This window comes from Oncorhynchus clarkii, unplaced genomic scaffold (genome assembly GCF_045791955.1).
Source record: "Oncorhynchus clarkii lewisi isolate Uvic-CL-2024 unplaced genomic scaffold, UVic_Ocla_1.0 unplaced_contig_3170_pilon_pilon, whole genome shotgun sequence".
Classification (NCBI taxonomy): Eukaryota; Metazoa; Chordata; class Actinopteri; order Salmoniformes; family Salmonidae; genus Oncorhynchus; species Oncorhynchus clarkii.
In genome coordinates, this window is record NW_027258837.1 from 587 (window position 1) to 12844 (window position 12258).

Here is a 12258-nt window from a genome sequence, read left to right on the forward strand (position 1 = left end):
TGCAAGGGTGCACTGCTCAGTACACTTTAAATAGTATACTAAATAGGGAATAGGGTGCCATTTGGGAATAGCCGAAGACTCTCAATCAATTCCAAATGAACCCTTAGCCCCTCCTCTGTAGGCGCTCCTGTAGGTCTGAAAGGTTTTCAAAAGGGGTCATATGGTGCTTGATGTTATCTTTCATTTGAACTAGACTACACCTCTTCTTAAAGGCTGGATGGAATTTCCACCATATTGCTAATATCTATTCATTCTCTTCTGATCTAACAAGGTCGATATGGAATCGAGGGAAAGAACAGGGGCTAAGTTCTCTCTAGCTGCCTTTCGTTATGTTTTTTTTTTTGTTTTGTTAGATACGGTTGTTAGTTAGTGACCCACACTATAACATGCCGTCATGGGGAAATTGTGACATAAGTAATTAGTCATCGTTAACGGTTCATGTCAACAGGTCTTCAGTCTACATGGTAGAGTGAGTGATCGCCATACATTACATCACACGATGATGTCACCCTTTACCTCTTGTTGTTGGGCAGGTGTAAGGCACTAACACTCCGACGCTTCTTCTTCCTCAAGCGGAGGGGCGGGAGGGTGGTGATAGGCGTAATGAGCAAGGCATCCAATAGGGACTGAGAGACCGTCCCCTCAGGTGACCTGTGTGGGGTTCTTTTAACGAGGTAGTCATGGAAACACAAGGGGTTGACAGGACAGGACAGGAGAGGACAGGAGAGGAAAGGACAGGAGAGGACAGGACAGAAGAGGACAGAAGAGGGAGAGGGGAGGACAGAAGAGGACAAAAGAGGAGAGAAGAGGACAGGGATACATAATAAGACAAGACAGGACAGGAGAGGACATTAGAGGAGAGGACAGGAGAGGAGAGGACAGGACAGAAGAGAAGAGGACAGAAGAGGGAGAGGGGAGGACAGAAGAGGACAAAAGAGGAGAGGACAGGACAAGAAGACATAATAAGTAAAGACAGGAAAGAAGAGGACAGAAGAGGAGAGGACAGGACAGGAAGACATAATACGGTAAGACAGGAAAGGAGAGGACAGAAGAGGAGAGGACAGAACAGGAAGACATAATATGGTAAGACAGGACAGAAGAGGAGAGGACAGGAAAGGAGAGGACAGGAGAGGAGAGGACAGAAGTGGAGCGGACAGGACAGGAGAGCAGAGGACAGGACAGGACAGTATAAGACAGGAAGACAGGAAGACAGGGGGACAGGAGGAGGGCATAAGAAGGTACGACCGACAGGGTGAAGGGAACAGCTAGGACTGATGATTTCAGTGATGAATGCAGATCCACATTTACAATTACTAAAATCAATCAAGAATACATCCTAAATAGAATGCATCTACTATGATCACTAAACCTCAGGTTATCAACCTTTACACGCTTGCTCGCATGCACACACACACACGCACACACAGCACTGAGCTTTACCTGGCCTGTAAACCAATAACAGTAGAATGGGACCGTATAGCCAGAGTCGGTGCACTAGGGGTGAGGGCCGGTGGGCAGGGACCACCTCGAGGGAGGAACTCCAGTGGGTTCAACAGGAGCTCTCGCCTGCACCCATAGAACACAGGAAAAGGGGCAGCAGACTTTACACTGATAAGGACACTGGGATAGAGTAGATTGGTATGATACCCGTACCTCACTGGCTTTGGGGAGAGTAGTGGCTGTACTGCAGACACAGGAGAAAGATGTGTCAGTGGCTGTACTGGAGAGGAGCTGGGAGGGACACAGAGATAAGAGGATGGATGGATAAGCATACTGTCAATGAAGGGTTTCTTTCCTACTGTATATGGAGCCACTTGCCCAGAGAAACAAGTGCATTATACTGTTGGCACATAATGAGAAGATAATCTGGAGTGTATGCTCATATCATTGGAAAGGCCATCACTGTGTGTATCAAGAGTAGGAGGGCTGATCTATGATCAGTGTAGCGGGGCTGATCTAGGATCAGTGTAGCGGGGCTGATCTAGGATCAGTGTAGCGGTGCTGATCTAGGATCAGTGTAGCAGTCCTGATCTAAGATTAGAGTAGAAGTACTGATCTAGGATCAGAGTAGCAGTGCTGATCTAGGATAAGTGTAGCAGTGCTGCTCTAGGATCAGTGTAGCAGTCCCGATCTAGGACCAGTATAGCAGGGCTGATCTAGAATCAGTGTATTGGTGCTGATCTAGGATTAGGTCTCACCATCCGATCTTATTCAAATCAAATCAATGTTTATTGGTCGGATACACAGGGTTGCAGATGTTACCGCAGGTGCAGTGAAATGCTTATGTTTCTAGCTTCAACAGTGCAGTAATAATACCTAGCGATACAGAACAATACACACACAATCCAAACAGTAAAAAAAAATTAAAAATAAGAATATCAGAACGAGCAATGTCAGAGTCCGGAGTATAAATATAGGTTCAACTACTGTACAAAACATTAGGAACACCTGCTCTTTCCATATGATCCCTTATTAATGTCACCTGTTAAATCCACTTCAATCAATGTTGATGAAGGGGAGGACCCGGTTTTTCAATTTTTGCCTAAAATGACATACCCAAATCTAACTGCCTGTAACTCAGGCCCTGAAGCAAGGATATGCATATTCTTGGTACCATTTGAAAGGAAACACTTTGAAATGTGTGGAAATGTGAAAGGAATGTAGGAGACTATAACACAATAGATCTGGTAAAAGATAATACAAAGACAAAACCAACCGTTCTTTTGTATTTTTCTGTATCATCATCTTTGAAATGCAAGAGAAAGGCCATCATGTATTACTCCAGCCCAGGTGCAATTTAGATTTTGGCCACTAGATGGCAGCAGTGTATATGCAAAGTTTTAGACTGATCCAATGAACCATTTCCTTTCTGTTCAAAAATTTGTATCTAGACTGCCTAAATGTGCCTAATTGGTTTCTTAATAACTTTTCATGTTCAAAACTGTGCACTCTCCTCAAACAATAGCATGGTATTATTTCATTGTAATAGCTACTGTAAATTGGACAGTGCAGTTAGATGAACAAGAATTTAATCTTTCTGCCAATATCAGATATGTCTATGTCCTGGGAAATGTTCTTGTTACTTACAATCTCATGCTAATCGCATTTGCCTACATTAGCTCAACGTCCCGCAGGGGACCCACCAATCCTGAAGAATATTTATTAAAGAAGGATTTTTAAGCCTTGAGACAATTGAGACATGGATTGTATATGTGTGCCATTCAGCGGATGACTGACAAGATGGCGCTGATAGACCTGGACACCCTGTTCTTGGCTCCTAATCAACTTCGCAATGACATCTACTACATACAGTGCATTCAGAAAGAGTTCAGACCCCTTGTCTTTTTCCACATTTTGTTACGTTACTTTGTTGAACCACATTTGGCAGCGATCACAGCCTTGAGTCTTCTTGGGTATGATGTTACAATATTGGCACACCTCTATTTGGGGAGTTTCTTCCATTCTTCTCTGTAGATCATCTCAAGTACTGTCAGGTTGGATGGGGAACGTTGCTGCACAGTTATTTTCAGGTTTCGAAGCCACTCCTGCGTTGTCTTGGCTGTGTGTTAGGGTTGTTGTCCTGTTGGAAGATGAACCTTCGACCCAGTCTGAGGTCCTGAGTGCTCTGGAGCAGGTTTTCGTCAAGGATCTCGCTTTACTTTGTTCCGTTCATCTTTCCCTCGATCCTAACTAGTCTCGCAGTCCCTTCCTCATGAGGAAGGTGAGGAATCAGCCCAGAACTACACGGCAGGACCTGGTCAATGACCTGAAGAGAGCTGGGACCACAGTCTCAAAGAAAACCATTAGTAACACACTACACCGTCATGGATTAAAATCTTGCAGCGCACGCAAGGTCCCCCTGCTCAAGCCAGCGCATGTCCAAGCCCGTCTGAAGTTTGCCAATGTCCATCTGGATGATCCAGAGGAGGAATGGGAGAAGGTCATGTGGTCTGATGAGACAAAAATAGAGCTTTTTGGTCTAAACTCCACTCGCCGTGTTTGGAGGAAGAAGAAGGATGAGTACAACCCCAAGAACACCATCCCAACTGTGAAGCATGGAGGTGGAAACATCATTCTTTGGGGATGCTTTTCTGCAAAGGGGACAGGAAGACTGCACCGTATTGAGGGGAGGATGGATGGGGCCATGTATCGCAAGATCTTGGCCAACAACCTCCTTCCCTCAGTAAGACCATTGAAGATGGGTCGTGGCTGAGTCTTCCAGCATGACAACGACCCGAAACACACAGCCAGGGCAACTAAGGAGTGGCTCCGTAAGAAGCATCTCAAGGTCCTGGAGTGGCCTAGCCAGTCTCCAGACCTGAACCCAATAGAAAATCTTTGGAGGGAGCTGAAAGTCCGTATTGCCCAGCAACAGCCCCGAAACCTGAAGGATCTGGAGAAGGTCTGTATGGAGGAGTGGACCAAAATCCCTGCTGCAGTGTGTGCAAACCTGGTCAAGAACTACAGGAAACGTATGATCTCTGTAATTGCAAACAGAGGTTTCTGTACCAAATATTAAGTTCTGCTTTTCTGATGTATCAAATACTTATGTCATGCAATAATATGCAAATTAATTACTTAAAAATCATACAATGTGATTTTCTGGATTTTTGTTTTAGATTCTGTCTCTCACAGTTGAAGTGTACCTATGATAAAAATTACAGACCCCTATATGCTTTGTAAGTAGGGAAACCTGCAAAATCGGCAGTCTATCAAATACTTGTTCTCCCCACTGTATATGTGACCATAAAAAAAATGTATTTGATTTGAAGACAAAAGATTTAAGTGCCTTTGAACGGGGTATGGTAGTTGGTGCCAGACATGCCATTTGAGTGTCAAGAACTGCAACGCTGCTGGGTTTTTCACGACATCCAGCCAACTTGACACAACCATGGATAGAATTGGAGTCAATATGGGCCACCATCCCTGTGGAACGCTTTCGACACCTTGTAGAAAAGATGTGTAGTTATAGTTACAGCAGTAGTTATATTGGATAAGCCATGACTAGAAAACAGTATATACATCTAAAGTGGGTAAAACAGTATGTAAACATTATAGAAGTGACCAGTGTTCAATGACTCTATGTACATAGGGCAGAGGTCTCTAAGGTGCAGGGTAGAGTACTGGGTGGTAGCCGGCTAGAAACAGTGACTATAGTTCAGGGCAGGGTACTGGGGGAGGCTAGTTACAATCACTAAGGTTCAGGGCAGGGTACTGGGGGAGGCTAGTAACAGTGACTAAGGTTCAGGGCAGGGTACTGGGAGAGGCTAGTAACATTCACTAAGGTTCAGGGCAGGGTAGGCTAGTAACAGTGACTAAGGTTCAGGGCAGGGTACTGGGGAAGGCTAGTAACATTGACTAAGGTTCAGGGCAGGGTACTGGGGAAAGCTAGTAACAGTGACTAAGGTTCAGGGCAGGGTACTGGGGAAGGCTAGTAACAGTGACTAAGGTTCAGGGCAGGGTACTGACTAAGGTTCAGGGAGGCTAGTAACAGTGACTAAGGTTCAGGGCAGGGTACTGGGCGGAGGCTGGCTAGTGGTGACTGTTTAACAGTCTGATGGCCTGGAGATAGAATCTGTTTGTCAGTCTCTGTCCCAGCTTTGATGCACCTGTACGGTCTCTTCCTTCTAGATGATAGCGACGTGAACAGGCAGTGGCTCGGGTGGCTGAGGTCCTTCATTATTATCTAAAAAGCCAAACTGATCCTAGATCAGCACTCACTACTAATCTGAGATGCATTATGTCTCTGCATTATTATCTAAAAAGCCAAACCGATCCTATATCAGCACTCACTACTAATCTGAGATGCATTATGTCTCTGCATTATTATCTAAAAAGCCAAACCGATCCTATATCAGCACTCACTACTAATCTGAGACGCACTATGTCTCTGCAGTGTTTACCCGGGGTAGACACCGGTTTTAAACTGTCATTTTGTTACAGGGGGCTGATACTTTAACCCTAGTGTTTTCTAGAGCTGGTCCAAGTCCTTAACGTATATTCCTCTACTAACGCCCTGCATAAATGTTCATTGAGAAAGTTTCACTAAAGCCCTGGACCAAGGCTAAACCAATCACATGTTTCTCATGTTCTGACCTCACCTGGCCAACCTTCCAATGGGAGGAAAATAATGAACGGTGTTTGCTGACTCAGGGCTTTTTATGATCAATTTCACAATAATTTGTTTGCTTTGTTGTACCTGTGAATAGGTGAGAGAGGAGCCGTATGTATTTAGTCTGTAGCAGAGGAGTCGTCATTGTGATGGACATCACTAGCTTCCCAATCCGACCCAATGGCTTGAATCTCTCCTAGGACACCATCGCCCTCTAGTGGTGTCAAAATGGAACTGCTAGAGGAATGAAACAGTTGTGGAACATGATAGAGCCACACGCCCTGATCATAACGTTTGTGCTTCACCATTGCATAAATATATATATAATCATCAAATCAAATGTTATTTGTCACATGTTTTGTAAACAACAGGTGTAGACCAACAGTGAAATGCTTAATTATGGGTATTTTTCCAACATAAAGATACAAAAATATACATACAGTACCAGTCAAAAGTTTGGACACAGCTACTCATTCAAAGGTTTTCTTTATTTTGACTATTTCCTACATTGTAGAATAATAGCGCAGACATCAACACTAGGAAATAACACATATGGAATCATGTACTGTAGGTAGGGGTGGTGACTAGGCAACAGGATAGACGATAGACTGAGCTGTAACAGCAGCGTATGTATGAGAAAGTGTGTGTGTGGCATCAGTGTACATGTGCGCGCATGTTATGTGTGTGTCTGTGGACCTATGCTGTGTGTGTATGTCTATGTGTGTGTTAGTCCAGTGTGTGTGTGTATGTCTATGTGTGTGTTGGGGTCAGTGTAAGTGTGTTAGTCCAGTGTGTGTGTATGTCTATGTGTGTGTTAGTCCAGTGTGTGTGTATGTCTATGTGTGTGTTGGGGTGTCAGTGTAAGTGTGTTCATCCAGTGTGTGTGTATGTCTATGTGTGTGTTAGTCCAGTGTGTGTGTATGTCTATGTGTGTGTTAGTCCAGTGTGTGTGTATGTCTATGTGTGTGTTAGTCCAGTGTGTGTGTATGTCTATGTGTGTGTATGTCTATCTGTGTGTTAGTCCAGTGTGTGTGTATGTCTATGTGTGTGTTAGTCCAGTGTGTGTGTATGTCTATGTGTGTTGGGGGGTCAGTGTAAGTGTGTTAGTCCAGTGTGTGTGCATAGAGTCGGTGCCGGAGAGTTGAAAAAGGGTCATTGCAGGTAGTCCGGGTGGCCATTTTATTATCTATTTAGTAGTCTTGTTCAGCAGTCATGGCTTGGGGGTAGAGGTTGTTCAGGGTCCTGTTGGTTCCAGACTTGGTGCACTGGTACCGCTTGTCGTGCGCTAGCAGAGGGAACAGTCTATGACTGGGGTGGCTGGAGTCTTTGACAATCTTTTGGGCCTTCCTCTGACACCGCCTGGTATAGAGGTCCTGGATGGGAGCTCGACCCCAGTGATGTAGTGGGTGGTATGCACTACCCCCTGTAGCGACTTGCGGTCGGGGTGCATTGCAGTTTCCGTACCAAGCGGTAATGCAGCCAGTCAACATGCTCTCAATGGTGTGTAACAGGGTTGAAATAGATATCCCTAGTTGTGTGAGTTTTGTCATAATGAAGCAGTCAGGTTATGTATATGTATGAACAGTTGTGGCGACACCTGCTGTATTATTGGTGCAACTGCATCTCCGTGCGCATGATCGCGCAGCATCCAGCCAAAGAGTTGTTCAACTTTTGACGGAGGTTACGTATCGTGCTCCATGCTGCACCCAGTGTTTTCCCTTTTAAAAATATATCTGATGTATGTTAAAGGCTGAAAACGATATAGTTTTATTATCACTATCGATGTTGACATGTTATGTGATAGTGTTACAGAGTTGTGTCCTGTATTTACAATTTGATGGACATTTACAAAGTTAGCACGTTGCTGTACGCTAAAGGCTAGCTAGCATCTGTCCTGTACTTTCCTCACCTTGTGAAGTGTACTTTTATTTTTTATTTCATGTCACTCAGATTTCATGACAGATTTGCAGTTGCTCTGAAGTTTACACATTGTGTTGTGTGTATTTCTGCAGAATAAACCGTGAAAGAGAACAGCACTGTGTCCTTTGTCGATGAGCGATATGAGAGCCTTTAACAGGTGCAGCTGTAGAACGTGTTCAGGATCCTTACATGCTGACCACATCGCTCGGGTTGCAAAATAAATGTAAACACAAGTTATTCCACTTATTGCACCTAAAATAGAAGTCCTATTTGGGACACTGCTCGCGCAAACGAGCGATCTGTGTTGCGTTTTATGTGTGGAGGCTATCAACGTTTATATTCCAGGACAAATTAGCTAGCAACAGCAAGCTAGCAACAGCAAGCTAGTCAGCTAAATTCAATTCAATTTGTATTAGTCACATTCACCTGACAGTGAAATGCTTACTTACGAGCCCCTAACCAACAGTACGGTTAAAAATTAAAAATAAATACAGAGAAGAATAAGAATACCGGTACAGAGTCAATGTGGAGGCTATATACAGGGGGATACTGGTACAGAGTCAATGTGCGGGGGCACCGGTTAGTTGAGGTAATATGTACATGTGGGTAGAGTTCTTTAAAGTGACAATGCATAGATGATAACAACAGAGAGTAGCACGATGCAAAAGAGGGTGGGTGGCAATGCAAATAGTCTGGGTAACCATTTGATTAGGTGTTCAGGAGTCTTCTGGCTTGGGGGTAGAAGCTGTTTAGAAGCCTCTTGGTCCTAGACTTGGCGCTCCGGTACCGCTTGCAATGTGGTAGCAGAGGGAACAGTCTATGGCTTGGGTGGCTGGAGTCTTTGACAATTTTTAGGGCCTTCCTCTGACACCACCTGGTATAGAGGTCCTGGATGGCAAGGAGCTTGGCCCCAGTGATGTACTGGGCTGTTTGCACTGCCCTCTGTAGTGCCTTGCGGTCGGTATGCTCTTGATGGTGCAGCTGTAGAACCTTTTGAGGATCTGAGGACCCATGCCAAATCTTTTCAGTCTCCTGAGGGGGAATAGGTTTTGTCGTGCCCTCTTCACGACTGTCTGGTGTGTTTGGACCATGATAGTTTGTTGGTGATGTGGACACCAAGGAACTTGAAGCTCTCAACCTGCTCCACTGCAACCCCGTCGATAAGAATGGGGGCGTACTCGGTCCTCTTTTTCCTGGAGTCCACAATCATCTCCTTAGTCTTGGTTACGTTGAGGGAGAGGTTGTTGTCCTGGCAACACACGGCCAGGTCTCTGACTTCCTGCCTATAGGCTGTCTCGTCGTTGTCGGTGATCAGGCCTACCACTGTTGTGTAATCATCAAGCTTAATGATGGTGTTGGAGTCCTGCCTGGCTGTGCAGTCATGAGTGAACAGGGAGTACAGGAGGGGGCTGAGCATGCACCCGAGGAGCCCCTGTGTTGAGGATCAGTATGGTGGATGTGTTGTTACCTACCCTTACCACCTGGGGGCGGCCTGTCAGGATATCCAGGATACAGTTGCAGAGGGAGGTGTTTAGTCCCGGGGTCCTTAACTTATTGATGAGCTTTGACGGCACTCTGGTGTTGAACGCTGAGCTGTAGTCAATGAATAGCATTCTCACATAGGTGTTCCTTTTGTCCAGTTAGGAAAGGGCAGTGTGGAGTGCAATAGAGATTGCATCATCTGTGGATCTGTTGGGGCGGTATGCAAATTGGAGTGGGTCTAGGGTTTCTGGGATAATGGTGTTGATGTGAGACATGACTAGCCTTTCAAAGCACTTAATGTCTACTGTCGTGAGTGCTACGGGTTGGTAGTCATTTAGGCAGGTTAGCTTAGTGTTCTTGGGCACAGGCTCTATGGTGGTCTGCTTAAAACATGTTGGTATTACAGACTCGGACAGGGAGAGGTTGAAAATGTCAGTGAAGACACTTGCTGGTTGGTCAGCGCATGCTCGCAGTACACGTCCTGGTAATCCGTCTGGCCCTGCGGCCAGACGGATTAATGAAATTTGACCTGTTTAAAGGTCTCACTCACATCGGCTTTCGGTGAGTGTGATCACACAGTCTTCCGGAACAGCTGGTGCTCTCATGCATGTTTCAGTGCCAATTGCCTCGAAGCGAGCATGGAAGTAGTTTAGCTCGTCTGGTAGGCGATAAATGTTTAAGGCTTTTTGACCTGTCTCCAAACTAATATAATAGGTTCAGAGTTTGTTTAGATATTTAAACCTGCGTGTTGTGATCACGTTTGTGTTGGGGGACAAAACCAATTTGTGCACGATGGCGCACGATGGAGCACATGCGTGACCGATTTGGGTACGGTGTTAGGGACCATGCCAAATCTTTTCAGCCTCCTGATGGGGAAGAAATGTTTTCGTGCCCTCTTCACAACTGTGTGGGTTGTGGAGAGACTCACTTAGCTGTCATCAAGACAAAGGGTGGATACTTTGAAGAACCTCAAATATAACATTTATTTTTATATGTTTAACACTTTCTTGGTTACTACATGATTCCATATGTGCTATTTCATAGTTTTGATGTCTTCACTATTCTACAATGTAGAAAATAGTAAAACCCTGGAATGAGTAGGTGTGTCCAAACTTTTGACTGGTACTTTACATACCCAAAAATGCTAACCTCCTTTGTTATTGTAATGGGGAGCGGTTAGCATGTTTTGGGGGGCGGGGGGGTATGATATTTGTGCGTCTGTAACTTTCTCACTCATCATTATTCACATTTCCTTCAGGATTATCTGTAATCATGGTAGCATCCACATTAATGTGGAAGTGTTTAGAAACATATTCTATTCTTATTTACATTAAAAGTGACTCTAAAATGACAAAATACATTATTTACCATTCATTTCTATTGGGCACAAAATGATCTGAAACAACCATAACAAACAGCAAATGCATCCAACAAATGTGTAGAGTCACCAGCTTGATGTTATCATTGGTGCTATGAATATGGGACCAAATACTAAACGTTTTACTACTTTAATACACGTTGGTGAATTTGTCCCAGTATTTTTGGTCCCATATATGGGGGGACTATATACAAAAAGTTCTGTAATTTCTAAACTGTTCACCCGATATGGATGAAGATACATTCAAATGAAACCTGTCAGTCGGCACTTTAACCTCATAGTCATGATATCATTTCCAATCCAAAGTGCTGGAGTACAGAGACAAAACAACAACAATGTGTCACAGTCCCAATACTTTTGGAGCTCACTGTATGTCCACAAAGGGACAGTGCAGAGTGAGGAGTCGATAGGTCAAAGGTGAAAAGGTCAGCAGTCAGAGAGTGGATGAGTGTGACTGTGCCTGACCTGGCCGTCATTTGTCTCAGCTATAATGGGAGAACTATTGTCAGAGAGAAGAAGAAGATAGAAAGGCTGAAATGAATGCTTCTTAACTTTATTGAAACATCATGCCAACTCATGATGACATCACATTCAAAGCACATAACAGACGTTGAGGCTAATATACCCTGTACATAATGTATTAAAGAGATTCTCCGGTACATTTGTACACTTTTTAGCCAGTATTTCTGAAAGTAGCGCTCACGAGCAAAAAGTGTTACCCGAAGATTGTGTACTATGTCACATATATGTGCCCCTCTCTCTCTCTCTCTCTCTCTCTCTCTCTCTCTCTCTCTCTCTCTCTCGGTGCATGATGTGGCTCTTGCTATATTTTTTGTTATCATCACAATACACGGTCTTATAAGTTAAAAAACTCAATCCCAGGGATGAAATGATACTAGCAGAAGTAGTCTGTTTCTAACAATAATACAACTGTTTTTCTCTCCAGAAAAACGTCCCATTTGTCTTCCAAGAGTGTCTGAATACCTTTCACAGAAAACACTTCCCCAGGACATGCCAGAGTAGGAGTGCAGAGGGGAGGAGACAGGTTAAAGAAGGATTTTTAAGCCTTGTGACAATTGAAACATGTATTGTGTATGTGTGCCATTCAGAGGTTGAGTGGGCATGACACAATATTTAAGTGCCTTTGAATGGGGTATGGTAGTAGGTGCCAGGCGCACCGGTTTGAGTGCGTCAAGAACTGCAACGCTGCTGGGGTTTTCACGCTCAAGAATTTCCTGTGTGTATCAACAATGGTCCACCATCCTAATGACATCCAGCCAACATGACACAACTGTGGGAAGCATAGTAGTCAACACGGGCCATCATCCTCGTGGACTGCTTTCGACACCTTATAGAGTCCATGCCC

At 44.4% G+C, this 12258-nt stretch overlaps 1 pseudogene; it reads right to left on the reverse strand.

Moving 5' to 3' along the window:
* Positions 1-332: 332 nt before the first annotated feature.
* LOC139398796 (uncharacterized) lies at positions 333-10123 on the reverse strand (annotated as a pseudogene).
* Between the last annotated feature and the right edge of the window lie 2135 nt (positions 10124-12258).